The 17,421-nt window shown below is 44.5% G+C and overlaps 1 non-coding gene across 1 annotated transcript; it reads left to right on the forward strand.

The window, feature by feature from the left end:
* Positions 1 to 1,378: 1,378 nt before the first annotated feature.
* On the forward strand, positions 1,379 to 1,485 carry LOC122722153. Its single transcript, XR_006349077.1, has one exon. It is a non-coding gene; the product is annotated as a small nucleolar RNA R71 (small nucleolar RNA).
* Positions 1,486 to 17,421: the final 15,936 nt, after the last annotated feature.

Genomic DNA, 17,421 nt, shown 5'->3' on the forward strand with positions numbered 1-17,421 from the left:
AAAGTCCACTGGGAAGATAAATTTATCCACTTTAACTAATACATCCTCTATCACACCTTTAGGATATGTTATTGAATGATCTGCAAGCTACAACGATACTCTGTTAGACTTCACTTCTCCAAACCCAAGTTTCCTAAAACAGATAAAGGCATCAAGGTAATACTAGCACCCAAATCACATTAGACTTTTGTGAATTCCATATTACCAATCTTATAAGAAATAGTAAAGCTCCCTGGATCCTTAAGCTTAGAAGGCAATTTGTTTTAATAATGGAACTACACTCCTCTGTAAACATCACAATCTCCTGATCATCTAACCTTCTTTTCTTGGAGAGAATTTCCTTTAGAAACTTTGCATAGCTAGGCATTTGAGCCAATGCTTCAACAAAAGGAATGCTAATATGCAACTTTTTAAATACCTCCAAGAATTTCAGAAAGTTCTTATATTTAGTATTTTTCTTGAGCCTCTGAGGGAAAGGAATTGGTGGTTTGTATAGCAGTACAACCACCTCTACCTTAGGCTCTTCTACTACCTCCTCTTCTACAAGAGCTTCAACTATTCTTTGCTTGCTCCTTTAGAGGTAGCTCCTCCAACTGTTTTCCATTTCTCAAGGTAATTGAATTTACCTATTTTCTTGGATTTATTTTAGTGTTGCTAGACAAAGTTCCTTGAGTTCTATTGGATACTAGATTTGCCAATTGTCCCATCTGTACCGCTAAATTTTTTTATAGTAGCTTGTTGATTTTGAAGGTTGGATCTAGTTTCTCCCATGAATGATATGCTTTCTCTCATAAAGTCATTAGTGGTTCTAGCAAGAGGTTCAATGTTATTCTCCAAACTGCTCTTCTTCTCAGGTGGCTGAAATCTAGGCGGTGCTCTCTGTGAAGGTAGCAAAACTTGAGTTTGTGGCTGAGTTTTCCACTTGAGATTCAGATGATCTCTCCAACCTGGATGGTAAGTGTTGGAGTATGGATTGTTTTGTTGGCATCCCTGATTGTCCACATAATTAATCTGCTTAACTTGCAAAAAAAGAGTAGCCCATAGGACACTCACTGAAATCATGGTTGCCAGTGCAATTCTCACAGACCTGCACCACAGAATTAATAGAATCAGTAGTAATTTTATCCAATCTTTTAGTTAGAACTTCCACCTATGCTTGTAGTGCAAAAACAATGCCAATCTCATGTATTCCTACAAGTCTCTTGGGTGGAATCCTATCTATGGGAAACTTAAAGTTTGTGGTAGCCAATTCATCTAAAAGGCAAAGGCTTCAAAGATTTCTTTTCTCATAAATAACACTCCAGCTGCATTGTCTACTACATTTCTTATGTTGGCATTGAGTCCATAGTAGAAATTTTCCATAACCATTCAATCTGGTAATCTAAGGTGAGGACATATTCTGAGCGTGTCCTTCATTCTCTCCCAAGCTTCATAAAGTGTCTCTGAGTCCATCTACAGAAAATGATAGATTTTATTCTTCAATTTGGATATCTTTGTTAGTGGAAAGAACCTTTCTAAAAATTTATCTTTTAAATCATCCCAGGTAGTGATTGATCTAAGTGGAAGGTTTTGTAACCACTTTTTGGCTTTATCCTTCAATGTAAAAGGAAATAACCTCAATCTGATCGCTTCATCCGATACACCATTCTGCTTTTAATTGTCGCACATATCCAAAAATTGCTCCAAATGGTTACTTGGACCCTCACTAGGTAACTCACAAAACTAAAGTGCATTCTGAAACATCTGTACCAATAAAGGTTTTAGCTCAAAGTTATTGGCTTGCACTCCTAGTCTAACAATGCTTGACCCAATATGTATGATGTCAAGTCTAACATAGTCTCTAAGTATACTGTGGTTCTGTGGTTTAGCTTCTCCTCCAACCACTGGATTTGCAACTACTACATTGTTATTGTAACGACCCGGAAATCGGACCGCTACCGGCGCTAGGATCCAGATCAACATAAGGTCGCCGGGACCCGTAGCAAGCCAAACATACATCCTGAATACCTGTCAAATCCCATACATGATCACACATATACATAAATATGAGAACTTTTTCTCTTCTTTTACCAAGCTCAACCTGCACATGCACATAAACATAAACATAAACCACACACTGGAGTCTCATCACATGCTCCAATGGGGTATCTCATCCAACATCAAGCTTGGTTGAGCATAAACATCATAAAACATAGATCATGTATATACATGGGATTATTCAAACATGCTATGGTCAAGCACAATTCTAATCCTCAATATCAATATTACATAACATGACTGATCATAACATTACATCATTTTACAAATCATCATGTCCACATCTAACTATTACAACTCACAAGACTTTACTCTTCTCGATTCCCTGATCTAGCCCATACCTGCAAACCTGGGGGATATAGGGAAAGGGGTGAGCTACAAGAGCCCAGTGAGCAGAATACTGAAACATTTAAAACATATGCCATCATGTAATGCATCATATCACAGACAATTCACATCAAGGGTAAACCTGTCACCAAATAGTCCCAGCATCATATCCGTGCCAGGCCGTAGAATGGGGTCCTGGTCTTTCCTCAGGGACTAATTGGATCATACAGCATTCACCCACATCCACAACAAAGAATACAGTGCAACATATTCGTGGATTCTAATGCAACAACCTATTATATCACATGGCATTCGTGATGCATGATTCATGCTAAAACTTGCATTAATTTAAAACATAAGGTTTATTCTACTCACCTCAGGCTAACTTTGATAATGAACTGAAGCAGCTGACTCACTGCTGGGGTCCTCGGTTCCTTGGGTCCGAACCTACACAGGTGGACTCAAATAAGGGACCAAACATACTAGAACATGACTCTAAAAATATCCCCCCAAAATCCCCTTAAAACACGTCAAAACAATCAAAGAATTCATGCAAAGGAGGGCTGAACAGGGCACTTTCGGCGGCAGGTTCGGCGGCCGAAAGTCCCTCCAGAGCCGAAATGTAACAGCCCGCAAATCGGACCGCTACCGGCGCTAGGATCCAGATCGGCATAAGGCCGCCGGGACCCGTAGCAAGCCTACTATGCATTCTGTACAGTCGGTATAATCCCAAACATGAACAAACATTTCCATAAAACATTTAAAACTTTACCTTTACCCAGCTTGACCTGTGTATGCACTATGACTGTACTCATAGAACCCCTAGGGTCAGCATACCCCATGACAAACTCGGTCCAACACATATCTCATCATAAAATAAAACTCATGTACAAAGGGATTATCCAACTCGAGCCAAGCACAATACTATAACTCTGAACATATTACATAATATCATTTTACAATACAACTCTTTTACATCATTACGTAAACTTACATTACATCATGTCTACTACTATTCTATTACACATCATAGCCATAGCCATAGCCTGGTGACTTCCTGAACTATCTCCGACCCTGCATACATGGGGTTAGGGGAGATGGGTGAGCTATAAAGCCCAGTGAGCAGAAACCATACAAGAAAAATAGTTCATTTTTTAAAGTATGCTATCATGGAATGCATCACATCACAAACATATCACATCAAGGATGAACTTGTCACCAATAGCCCTCTACATGCCGTAATATGTCCAACTATACCAGGGGCGATGAGGCCACACCTAGTATTCGCTCACATAACTAATATCATAACATGTCCAACTACACCAGGGGCGATTAGGCCTCACCTAGTGTTCGCTTACATTTAACATAGTGCCAGGGGCGACCTGGTCTTTCTATCTCATATCATACCATGTCATATCATATCATTTCATATCGTACTGAGGGCTAGCGGATCATTCAAGATTCATCCACATCAATAACATATTATGCAATGCATCATATTCGTGAATACTAGTGCAATACAACCTACTACATATCATGGCATTTTATGATGCATGGATCATGCTAAAACATTCATTAATGCTTTCTCATATAGAAAAAGATTTAGTTTAGTTCCACTCACCTCTGGCAGACGCTGGACTGACTCTGCAACTGCTAACACTGATGGCCTCCTCGGTTCCTCGGGTCCGATCCTACACAGGTGGACTCGAATGAGGTGCCAAACACACTCTAAACAACTCATAATCAACTCCCTAAAAACCCTCTAAAACATCATAGAAACATGCATACAGAACACTCATGAAAGGGCTGGACAGGGCACTTTCGACGGCCGAAGGTCCCTTCCAAAGACGAAAGTCATGCAGGTTCGGGGGCACCTTCGGCGGCCGAACCCTCTCTCCATAGACCAAAGTCAGGCACTTTCGGCAGCCGAACATCACCTTCGGCGGCTGAAAGTCTGCTCCAGCTCTGAAACACAACTTTCGGGGGCAAGGTTTGGCGGCCAATCCATGCATCCATAGGCAGGTTCGGCGGCCGAAACTACCTTCGGCGGCCGAACCTGAGTGCTTCCAGAACTCAACCCTTGTGCATACAAGCCTCCCAAACCTTCTAAACACCCCAAAACAAGCACCCAACTTCTTAACACATGCACAAACTCTTAACCATGCACAAAGGAGCCTAACAACTTGATTAAACTCCAAAAACAACATCAAAAGCATACATAGATAGCTTATGACCCACATAGGCCAAAACCATCAAAACAACCCATAATCTCACTTGCTCTTTCCCAATCATGCATACACTCTCCCACATGCATAAACTAGCTCAAATCTTCAACATAACATCACATAAACACACATTGGGCACAAAACCCACATAAACCCTAACATGCATATCTACCCATACTCAACCATCGAAAAAATTATTAAACTTACTTAAAACTTCAGTAAAACACTAGGAAAGCAAGGATCTACACTTACCTCTTGAAGATCGAGAGGTGGTGCGATCTCTAACTCGGAGGTGTGGAGGATCCAAGCTCCAAAAGCCTCCAAACTTCCAAAACTTCTATTTAAGCTTCAAAACTTCAAAACAAGGGTAGATCTCATGAAAAACTTGAGGGATGGGTAGAGAAAACATGAAAACGACCAAAGGAGGACAAAAACTCACCTGAGCTCGAGAATGGGGAGAAAACTCGCCCATTTCCAGTCTGAGGGCTCTTTATAGGTGGCCTGCTGAACCACCTTCGACAGCCTAACGTGCCTCCTAAACTCATGTATGTTCGGTGGCCGAACTTGAGGTTCGGCGGCCGAACCTTGGTTCATTCAAACAAGGCTTTCGGAGGCCAAAGGCGCTCCCAAAACCTTCCCATGTTCGGTGGCCGAACTTCTCTTTCGGCGGCCGAACCTGGCAAAAACCTCTTTGGTCTTTTCTTTTCGAAACTCAATTCCTTTTCATTTAAAACCATGAAATCAGTAAAAACATTTTAGAAACCATATTTTACCCCTCTAGAAGACTCTGGCATCATCAAAATTCTAGATTCCAACGGAGATTCCGCCGGAAGGTAGGGATTCCGATGCTGGAATCTAGCCGGATATTACACGAAAGTCATGCACCTTCGGCGGCACTTTCGGCGGCCGAAGGTTCTCTCTAGAGGCGAAACTCATGCATATTCGACGGCACCTTCGACGGCCGAAAGTCCCCTCCAGAGATGAAAGTCCACTTTCGGGGGCAGGCTTCGGCAGCCGAAAGCTTGCCTCCACAGGCAGGTTCGGCGGCCGAAAGTCCTTTCGGCTGCCGAACCTGAGTTTCTCCCAAAGTGGCAGAAACTCAGCTCTTATGCACATTTACCTCTCAAAACCTTCAATCATGCATACAACTCAACCAAAACATGCATAAACACATACATAAGCTCCTAGGGGTTTCAAACTATCCTAAACCCCAACTGCAACACATCAAAAGCAACTCAGCAACCTACATTATTCATAAACACAACACAAAACCTAACAAAGCTCATCTAACCTAAGCATGCATTTCTACCCCAAGAATCAACTTAAAACTTGTTTAAAACATATAATGAGCTCAAGATCGGCTCTTACCTCTTGAAGATCAAGAGGAAAAACGATCCTAGCTCGGAGATGGGAGAGATCGAGTTCTTTGAACCTCCAAGCTCCAAAACTTGCTATTTGCTTAAAAATCTTCAAAACAAAGGTGAAAACTCATAAAAATCATGAAAGATTTGAAGGAAGAACTCAAGATCGGCATGAGGGCGGCGAAGACTCACCTTGGCCGAAAATGGGGAGAAAAAGCTCACCCGTTCAGACAGGGGGACCCCTTTATAGGTGGCTGGCCAGACCACTTTCGGGGGCCTAACGTGCCTCCGCATGCATGCCATGTTCGGCGGTCGAACATAAGGTTCGGCGGCCGAACCTGGACTTCCCTCACTTATGCCTTCGGGGGCCTAAAGCACTCTCGAAGCGCATGCACGTTCGGCGGCCAAACTTGAGGTTCGGCGGCCGAATCCGACTTTTCCTCCAATGCTATTTTAATGCAAAAACTCATTTTCTTTCTTGCTTAAAAACATAAGTTACATTAAAACATTTTATAAAAACATGGTTTTACCCTTCTAGAAGTCTCCGACTCTCGAGATTCCACCGGACGGTAGGAATTCCGATATCGGAGTCTAGCCGGGTATTACATTCTCCCCCCATTAAGAACATTCGTCCCCGAATGTTCCTCAACTAGCACATGCAAGGCATATAACACATCATACACATAAAACACATGAAACATACAAGAAACTAACCTTAGAAAAGATAAGGGTATTGCTGGAGCATGGACTCCCGTGTCTCCCAGGTGCATTCTTCCATATTATGGTGGTTCCAAAGGACTTTCACCATCGGGATTTCCTTGTTTCTCAGCTTCCTGATCTGGGTGTCAAGAATCCGCACTGGCTGTTCAACATAGGTGAGATCTTCTTGGATCTCCACGTCAGGCTCACTAAGAACCTTGCCCGGATTTGACACGAACTTCCTCAACATGGAAACATGGAAAACCGGATGGATTCTTTCCATTGAAGCAGGTAAATCCAGCTTGTACAACACATTCCCAATCTTCTGCAAGATTTCAAAGGGTCCAATGTATCGTGGGGCTAGCTTACCCTTCTTCCCAAAACGAACCACTCCTTTCATAGGAGACACTTTGAGCAATACCAGATCTCCCTCCTGAAACTCTACCTGTCTCCTACGGATGTCTGCATAGCTCTTCTGTCTGCTCACAGCAGTTCTGATCCTCTTTCTGATAATGGGTACCACCCTGCTGGTGATCTCAACAAGCTCAGGGCCTGCCAAGGCCTTTTCCCCCACTTCTTCCTAGCAAACTGGTGACCTGCACTTCCTCCCATATAAAGCTTCATATGGAGCCATCCCTATGCTAGCATGATAGCTGTTATTGTAGGCAAACTCCACCAAGGGTAGATGCTGCCTCCAAGAACCGCCAAAATCTAGCACACACATTCTGAGCATATCTTCTATAGTCTGGATGGTCCTCTCTGACTGTCCGTCCGTCTGTGGATGTAACGACCCGAAAATCAGACCGCTACCGGCGCTAGGATCCAGATCGGTTTAAGGCCGCCGGGACCCGTAGCAAGCCTGACATGTAACCTGTAAACCTGTTTAATCCCATACATGATCAACAATATACATAGAAATTAAAACTTTTCTTTCATACATTCGCTCATACACCAAACTCAACCTGTGCATGCACTATACATAGTCATAATCATAAACATTGACCCCTCTATGGGATCTCATCAATGTCCCCAAAGGGTGACATAACATGTGTTGAGTTGGTTTACATAAGCATCATAAAACATCTAAGATCATGTATTAAAAGGGATAACAACATCCATAGGGTCAAGCACAACTTCTAATCCTCAATATCATTATACATAACATGACTATTCAAACTTTACTTCATCTTACAATTTATCATGTCCACTTCCTATCTATTACAAATACATGACTTTACTCTCCTTGACTTCTCTGTCTAGCCTGTACCTGCAAGCCTGGGGGTTAAGGGAGAGGGGTGAGCTACTAGAGCCCAGTGAGCAGAATAATGAAAAACAATATTTAAAATCTCATGCCATCATGTAATGCAACACATCACAACAAATCACATCTCGGATGGTATTGTCACCAATAGTCCTCTACATTCCAAAGTGCCGGGACGTAGAATGGGTCAACCGGTCTTTCTCTTAACATAACATAACATAGCATTCCAATGTGCCAGGGACGTAGAATGGGTACAACCTGGACTTTCTCTTACATCGTGCCAGGGACATAGAATGGGTACAACCTAGACTTCCATACCGTATCATGCCGTAACATCATCATATCATATGAGGACTAAAGGATCATCCAATAACCAATCCACATCAACATCATAAATGCAATGCAACATATTCGTGAATTCTAATGCAAACAACCAAATTCATCACATGGCATTCATGATGCATGAACATGCTAAAAACTTTATAATTTCTTTGCTTTAAATCGTAAAGGTTTATTCTACTCACCTCTTGGCTAGCTCTAACAATGACTGAAGCAGCTGACTCACTGCTGGGGTCCTCAGTTCCTCAAGTCCGAACCTACACAGGTGGACTCAAATGAGGGACCAAACAACTAGAACATAACTCTAAAAACATCCCTCAAAAACCCCCCTAGAACATCATGAAACAATCATAGAAAAACATGCAAAAGAGGGCTGGACAGGGCACTTTCGGAGGCAGGTTCGGCGGCCGAAAGTCCCTCTAGAGCCGAAAGTCAGGCAGATTCGACGGCACCTTCGGCGGCCGAAACTCCCAGAAAGAGGCGTAACTCATGCATGTTCGGCGGCACTTTCGGCGGCCAAAACTCCCAGACAGAGACGAAAGTCTCCTTTCGGGGGCAAGCTTCGGCAGCCGAAGGCTGCTTCCACAAGCATGTTCGGCGGCCGAAAGTTCCTTCGGCTGCCGAACCTGATTTCTCCCTTAGTGGCAGAAACTCAGCTCTTCTATGCATATACGCCTCCCATTCCATCCAAACATGCATAAACCTATTCTACAACACACATACACAAGCATACAAGCTCCTAGGGGCTTCAAACTATCTAAAACCCCATCTACAACACATTAAACATGCATTTGCAAGCCACATTGTTCATAAACACATATTAAACCCATAAACCTAACCATAAGCTAAACATGCATTCTACCCCATAGATCTTCATAAAACTTACTTAAAACATGGAATGAGTTCAAGATCGGCCCTTACCTCTTAAAGATCGAGAGAGGGGCGATCAAAACTTGGAGATGGGAGATTTTCAACTTCCTTGGGTCTCCAAGCTCAAAGCTTGCTCAAAACTTGAAAATCTTCAAAACAAGATGAAAACTTGTGAAAAACTTGAAAGATCTGAAGGAAGAACTCAAAGGTTGGTGAGGAACGGCGGAGAGCTCACCTTGGCTGAAAATGGGGAGAAAAGCTCGCCCATTTCGGCTAAGGGACCCTTTTATAGTGGTTGGCCAGGCCACATTCGGGGGCCGAACGTGCCTCCGCATGCATGCCATGTTCGGCGGCCGAACTTGAGGTTCGGCGGCCGAACCTGGACTTCCCTCACTTATGCCTTCGGGGGCCTAAGGCACACCTGAAATGCCTGCATGTTCGGCGGCCGAACTTGAGGTTCGGCGGCCGAACCTAGGTTTTCCTCCAAGGATATTTTCATACAAAACTCATTTTCCTTTTTACTTAAAAGCATCAAATACATTAAAACATTTTATGAAAACATGGTTTTACCCTTCTAGAGGTCTCCGACATCCGAGATTCCACCGGACGGTAGGAATTCCGATACCGGAGTCTAGCCGAGTATTACATTCTCCCCCCCTTAAGAACATTCGTCCCCGAATGTTCCTCAACTAGCACATAGCATGGCATAAACATATCATACATACAAAGCACATAAAACTCACAAGGAACAAACCTCAGAAAAGATAAGGGTATTGCTGGAGCATGGACTCCCGTGTCTCCCAAGTGCATTCTTCCATATTGTGGTGGTTCCAAAGGACTTTCACCATCGGGATTTCCTTGTTTCTCAGCTTCCTAATCTGGGTGTCTATGATCCGTACTGGCTGTTCAACATAGGTGAGATCTTCTTGGATCTCTACATCAGGCTCACTAAGAACCTTACTCGGATTTGACACGAACTTTCTTAACATGGAAACATGGAAAACCGGATGGATTCTTTCCATTGAAGCAGGCAAATCTAGCTTGTACGACACATTCCCAATCTTCTGCAAGATTTCAAAGGGTCCGATGTATCGTGGGGCTAGTTTACCTTTTTTCCAAAATGAACCTCTCCTTTCATTGGAGACACCTTGAGCAATACCAGATCCCCCTCCTGAAACTCTACTTGCCGTCTGCGGATGTCTGCGTAACTCTTCTGTCTGCTTGCAACAGTCTTGATCCTTTCCTTGATTATGGGTACCACCCTGCTGGTAATCTCTACTAACTCAGGCCCTGCCAAGGCCTTCTCTCCAACTTCCTCCCAGCAAACAGGTGACCTGCACTTCCTTCCGTATAAAGCTTCATATGGAGCCATCCCGATGCTAGCATGATGGCTGTTATTGTAGGCAAACTCCACCAAAGGTAGATGCTGCCTCCAAGAACCGCCAAAGTCTAGCACACACATTCTAAGCATATCCTCTATTGTCTGGATGGTCCTCGCTGATTGTCTGTCCTCTCTGATTGTCCGTCCTCTCTGATTGTCCGTCCGTCTGTGGATGGAAAGCAGTGCTAAAATCCAACCTGGTACCCATGGCATTCTGCAGACTCTGCCAAAACCTGGAGGTGAACTGGGGTCCTCTATCGGACACTATAGAAACAGGGACCCCATGCAGCCTGACGATCTCATCTACATACACCTGCGCCAACTTGTCCACAGAATAGCCAATCCTGACAGGGATGAAGTGAGCAAATTTGGTGAGTCTGTCCACAATCACCCATATGGAGTCCAATCTGTTGGACGTCGCCGGTAACCCCACTACGAAGTCCATAGCTATATTCTCCCATTTCCACTCTGGAATAGGTAGCGGGTTAAGCATTCCAGCCGGCTTCTGATGTTCCAGCTTCACCCTCTGACATACTTCGCAGGCTGACACAAACTGTGCCACTTCTTTCTTCATCGCTGGCCACCAATAAACTTTCTTCAGATCTTGATACATCTTGGTGGCTCCGGGGTGAACGCTGTATCTTGCATTATGAGCCTCCCTCATAATGTCTCCTTTTAGCCCTATGTCATTTGGTACACACAATCGACTCCCATAGCGGAGGATCCCCTTACTGTCAAATCTGAATTCACTGTCCTTGCCCGACTGAACAGTCCTGGCAATCTTCACTAACTCTGGGTCCTCATGCTGTTTCTGAGCCACTTGCTCCAGAAACACAGGTGTCACTCTCATCTGGGCCACTAAAGCACCTGTACCAGACAACTCCAACTGTAGACCTTCATCAATAAGCTTGTAAAACTCCTTCACCACTGGTCTCCTCTCAGCCGTAATGTGGGATAGACTGCCTAGTGACTTCCGGCTTAGGGCGTCTGCCACGACATTCGCCTTACCCGGATGATACTGAATCTTGCAATCATAATCACTCAGCAGCTCTACCCACCTTCTCTGCCTCAAGTTCAAATCTCTTTGACTCAGGATGTACTGCAGGCTCTTATGATCTGTAAAGATCTCACATTTTACCCCATAGAGGTAGTGCCTCCACATCTTGAGTGCAAAGATTACTGCTGCCATCTCAAGGTCATGTGTGGGGTAATTCAACTCATGCTTCTTCAGCTGCCTAGAAGCATAAGCAATCACCCTCTCATTCTGCATTAGTACACAACCCAGTCCCACACGGGACGCATCACAGAAGACTGTAAAGTCCTCATCACTAGATGGCAGAGCTAACACTGGTGCTGAAGTCAACCTCTTCTTAAGCTCTTCAAAACTCTCTTCGCACTGGTCGGTCCACACAAACTTCTGATTCTTCCTGGTTAGTCTGGTCAGAGGAGCTGCAACTTTTGAGAAGTCCTGGACGAACCTCCTGTAGTAACCTGCCAAACCCAAGAAACTCTTGATCTCCATCACTGAAGTGGGTCTAGGCCAGTTAGCTACAGCTTCTATCTTCTTGGGGTCCACCTCTATCCCATTTTCTGACACTGCATGCCCCAAGAATGAAATGCTCCTCAGCCAGAACTCACACTTAGAGAACTTGGCATACAAGCCATGTTCCCTCAAAGTCTGCAAAACCAACCTCAGATGATGGGCATGCTCCTTTGCGTTCCTGGAATACACCAAGATATCATCTATGAAGACAATAACGAAGTGATCCAGGTATTGGCTAAACACTCTGTTCATGAGATCCATGAATGCTGCAGGGCCGTTGGTTAACCCGAACGGCATCACAAGGAACTAAAAATGCCCATATCTGGTCCTGAAAGTCGTCTTTGACACGTCTTCTTCTCTTATCCTCAGCTGATGGTACCCAGATCTCAGATCTATTTTCGAGAAACAACCCGCTCCGGATAGCTAGTCAAATAGATCATCGATCCTTGGCAGAGGGTACATATTCTTGGTAGTGACTTTGTTCAACTGCCTGTAGTCGATACAAAGTCTAAGGGATCCATCCTTCTTCCTCACAAACAAGACTGGAGCACCCTAAGGTGAGGTACTCTGTCGGATGAAGCCCTTTTCTACCAGCTCTTGTAACTGCTCTTTCAATTCCTTCAACTCGGCTGGGGCCATCCTGTAGGGAGGGATAGAGATCGGTCTAGTTCCAGGCATCAACTCTATCTCGAACTCTATCTCCCTAGCAGGTGGTAAACCTGGAAGCTCGTCTGGAAAAACATCCTGAAACTCTCTGACAACTGGCACCGAGGCGGGCCCTCTGACCTGACTGCTAAGCTCTCTCACATGAGCCAAATACCCCCTGACATCCCTTCCTAAGCAACCTACGAGCCTGAAGAGCTGATATCAGACCTCTAGGTGTACCCCTCCTGTCTCCCCTGAAGACAACCTCTGACCCATCCTGACCTCTGAACCTGACTACCTTGTCCCTGCAGTCCAAGGTAGCACCATGGGTAGATAACCAGTCCATCCCTAGAATGACGTCAAAATCTGTCAAGTCTAGAACCACAAGGTCGGCGGAAAGGCATCTTCCCTCAACAAAGACTGGACTGCACTGGCAGACTGACTCTGCCACTGATGGATCACACTTGGGTCCACTGACCCAGAGAAGACACTCTAACTCAGAGATCATCAACCCCAACCTCTGGACGGCTCTCGGAGCAATAAAAGAATGAGATGCACCAGGATCCATCAAGGCATACACATCTGAACAACCAATGACTAAATTACCTGCCACCATGGTATTAGATGCATCTGCCTCCTGCTGAGTCATGGTGAAGATCCGTGCTGGAGCTGATGGACCTTCACCTCTGAAACCCACTGAAGAAGAGGCTGCTCCTCTCCCTCTACCTCTACCACTGGCCTGAGTCACGGCTGGAGCTGCTGGCTAAGCCACACTGCCAGAAGCTGTCTGCTGAGACTGTGCTCCAAAAGCTGCCCTAGGACACTCCCGAGCCATGTGTCCCTCTTGCCCGCATCTGAAACAGGCTGCTGTCCCAGCCCGGCAAACTCCCCTGTGTGGCCTACTACACTTTGCACAAACTGCATTATCCGCACCAGAGCTCGAGCCACTCCCTAGTCCCAGACTAGACTTGACTTTGTTCCAGAATTTGTTCTTCTTCGGCTTCCTAGTGGTGTTATTCCACTTTTTGCTACCTGAAGCTGCTGCACTCAGAGAAGAAGAGCCTGGGGTCTTGGAACCAGAAGACTGTGCCACTGACTGTCTGACTGTTCCCTGAACGATGGCACTGGCCTCCATTTTCCGGGCCATATCCACTATGGCATGGAAGCTCTCCCTATCTGCTGACTGGATCAAGGAGGAATATCTGGAGTGGAGTTTCATGATATACCTCCTTGACCTTTTCTGGTCTGTGTCAAGGTTTTGCCCTGCAAATGGCAATAGCTCCAAGAATCTGTCTGTGAACTCCTCTACACCCATCTCATCAGTCTGCCTCAACTGCTCAAACTCTATCATCTTCAGCTCCCTTGAACTATCTGGGAAAGCCCATCCTGCAAACTCGTTTGCAAACTCCTCCCAAGACATGCTGTCTACTCTCGGGTTCACATAATTCTTGAACCACTCTCGTGCCTTCTTGCACTTAAGCGTGAACCCAGCCATCTGAATGGCTCTACTGTCATCAGCCCCAATCTCATCTGTGATCACCTTAATCCTTTCAAGATACACAAATGGGTCATCCCCTATCTCATACTGAGGAGCACCCAATTTCATGTAGTCGACATCTTAACCTTACTCCTACTGGCTGAGCTAGGTCTAGAAGGTTGAGTAACTGGGGCTGCGGGTTCTGTAGGTGGTGGAGGTGGAGGTGCAGCATTCCCCGAGGTGGGGTTTGCCGGGTGAGGATAAAAGGGTGAGGGTGGATAAGCTGGGTACTGGGGGTGAGGTGGATAGAAAGGTGGATAGGGCATGTAGGTGGGGTAGGGGCTGAAGCTAGAGTAATCCGATGTGCCTCCCATCGGATACCCTGAACCCTGTGGGAAGGGTGGATAATGGGGTGGAAAACCATACCCCGAGGCTTGAGCGCCTCCCTGTGACTCCCCTGTCCCCTCTTCCGTCATGCTGACATCCAGATTCCCATCCCTCCTCTGATCCTCTTCCATAACCTCCCTCACATCTGAAGAACTTCCTCCTCTATCTGTCCCCCTTCTGCTAGCATCAAAAGACCTTTTAGGGTCCCTTGACACTCTCTCTCTGCTTGATCTACATGACATTGCCCTAGGCAATGCAGGAGGAAGGGCGCTCGTGCCCTCATCCTCAGGTGGCACTCCAGTCAATCGTGCAGATCGACGAGTTCCCCTCATCCTGTTTTCTGAAAGGCAGCACATAACAAGCAAACATTAGCATCATATGGTTCATGCGGGCACACATGAACCCTCATCACATACATCACATATCATTAATGCACATGCATATAATCATGGCATTTCACATCATCAATCAAGACAGGACTCTACATCCTATCCTAGTGGACATGATCTTCCTATTGTGCTTGACCTTCTATAACATCTATGAGCCCGACACTCTAGGTCCGACCATATGAACCTAGGGCTCTGATACCATTCTCTAACGACCTGAAAATCGGACCGCTACCGGCGCTAGGATCCAGATAGGCTTAAGGCCGCCGGGACCCGTAGCAAGCCTGACATGTAACCTGTAAACCTATTTAATCCCATCCATGATCAACAATTAAAATTTTTCTTTCATACATTCGCTCATACACCAAACTCAACCTGTGCATGCACTATACATAGTCATAATCATAAACATTGACCCCTCTATGGGATCTCATCAATGTCCCCAAAGGGTGATATAACATGTGTTGAGTTGGTTTACATAAACATCATAAAACATCTAAGATCATGTATTAAAAGGGATAACAACATCCATAGGGTCAAGCACAACTTCTAATCCTCAATATCATTATACATAACATGACTATTCAAACTTTACATCATCTTACAATTTATCATGTCCACTTCCTGTCTATTACAAATACATGACTTTACTCTCCTTGACTTCTCTGTCTAGCCCGTACCTGCAAGCCTGGGGGTTAAGGGAGAGGGGTGAGCTACTAGAGCCCAGTGAGCAGAATAATGAAAAATAATATTTAAAATATCATGTTATCATGAAATGCAACACATCACAACAAATCACATCTCGGATGGTATTGTCACCAATAGTCCTCTACATTCCAAAGTGTCGGGACGTAGAATGGGTCAACCGATCTTTCTCTTAACATAACATAACATAGCATTCCAATGTGTCAGGGACGTAGAATGGGTACAACCTGGACTTTCTCTTACATCGTGCCAGGGACGTAGAATGGGTACAACCTGGACTTCCATACCGTATCATGCCGTAACATCATCATATCATATGAGGACTAAAGGATCATCCAATAACCAATCCACATCAACATCATAAATGCAATGCAACATATTCGTGAATTCTAATGCAAACAACCTAATTCATCACATGGCATTCATGATGCATGAACATGCTAAAAACTTTATAATTTATTTGCTTTAAATCGTAAAAGTTTATTCTACTCACCTCTTGGCTAGCTCTGACAATGACTGAAGCAGCTGACTCACTGCTGGGGTCCTCGGTTCCTCAGGTCCGAACCTACACAGGTGGACTCAAATGAGGGACCAAACAACTAGAACATAACTCTAAAAACATCCCCCAAAAACCCCCTAGAACATCATGAAACAATCATAGAAAAACATGCAAAAGTGGGCTGGACAGGGCACTTTCGGTGGCAGGTTCGGCGGCCGAAAGTCCCTCCAGAGCCGAAAGTCAGGCAGGTTCGGCGGCACCTTCGGCGGCCGAAACTCCCAGATAGAGGCGAAACTCATGCATGTTCGGCTGCACTTTCGGCTGCCGAAACTCCTAGACAGAGACGAAAGTCTCCTTTCGGGGGCAAGCTTCGGCAGCCGAAGGCTGCTTCCACAAGCATGTTCGGCGGCCGACAGTTCACTACAAAAAAACAGTGATTTAGCGACCAAAATTTTGGTCGCTAAAAGGCAGAATTTTGTCGCTATTATGAAATAGCGACCATTTAGCGACAAAAATTAAATGGTCGGTGTTTGGCCAGTCGCTAAATTTTTGGCGACAATCTGGAAATTAGTCGCTAAAATAGCGACCAATCAGCGACCATTTTTTGGTCGCTAATTTGGTGTCATGGCAAATTAGATATTAGAAATATTAGCCGCTGTTTGGTCGCTAAATGGTCGCTAAATATTAGTCGCTAAATGGTCGCTATTTTGGTCGCAATTTCGTTGTTATTTGATCGCCTTAAGAAAGAGCATTTGGTCGCTATGTGGAAGTAAATTGATCGTTAAATTTTGGTCGCTAAATGGTCGCTGTTTTGATCGCTAATTTGGTCGCTATTTCGTTGTTATTTGATCGCCTCAGGGAAGAGCATTTGGTCGCTATGTGGAAGTAAATTGGTCGTTAAATTTTGATCGCGAAATGGTCGCTGTTTTTGTCGCTAATTTGGTCGCTATTTAGTCGCTATTTGATCGCATCATAGAAGAGCAATTAGTCGCTATTTCGTCGTAAATTAATAGTAAAATTAAAAAAATATTTATTATTGAATTTGTTTTTGTGGCTGATTAGTCACTAATAAATGCATTTAAATCTGATTCATATCATTTTTTCAATAAATTCATAAACCTGCTAGCCAAAACAAATGGCTTATACTTATGAAATCTCCTTCTTTGATTTACATCCACAATATTATACATTAAATGAATTTTCACTCCAACATTTAGGGTAGGATCAAATGTTTTATAACTCTACTATTGGTATTCTGCAGGAGAAGTGGATCCTGGGA

This window comes from Manihot esculenta, chromosome 16, assembly GCF_001659605.2.
Source record: "Manihot esculenta cultivar AM560-2 chromosome 16, M.esculenta_v8, whole genome shotgun sequence".
NCBI classification, from domain to species: Eukaryota; Viridiplantae; Streptophyta; class Magnoliopsida; order Malpighiales; family Euphorbiaceae; genus Manihot; species Manihot esculenta.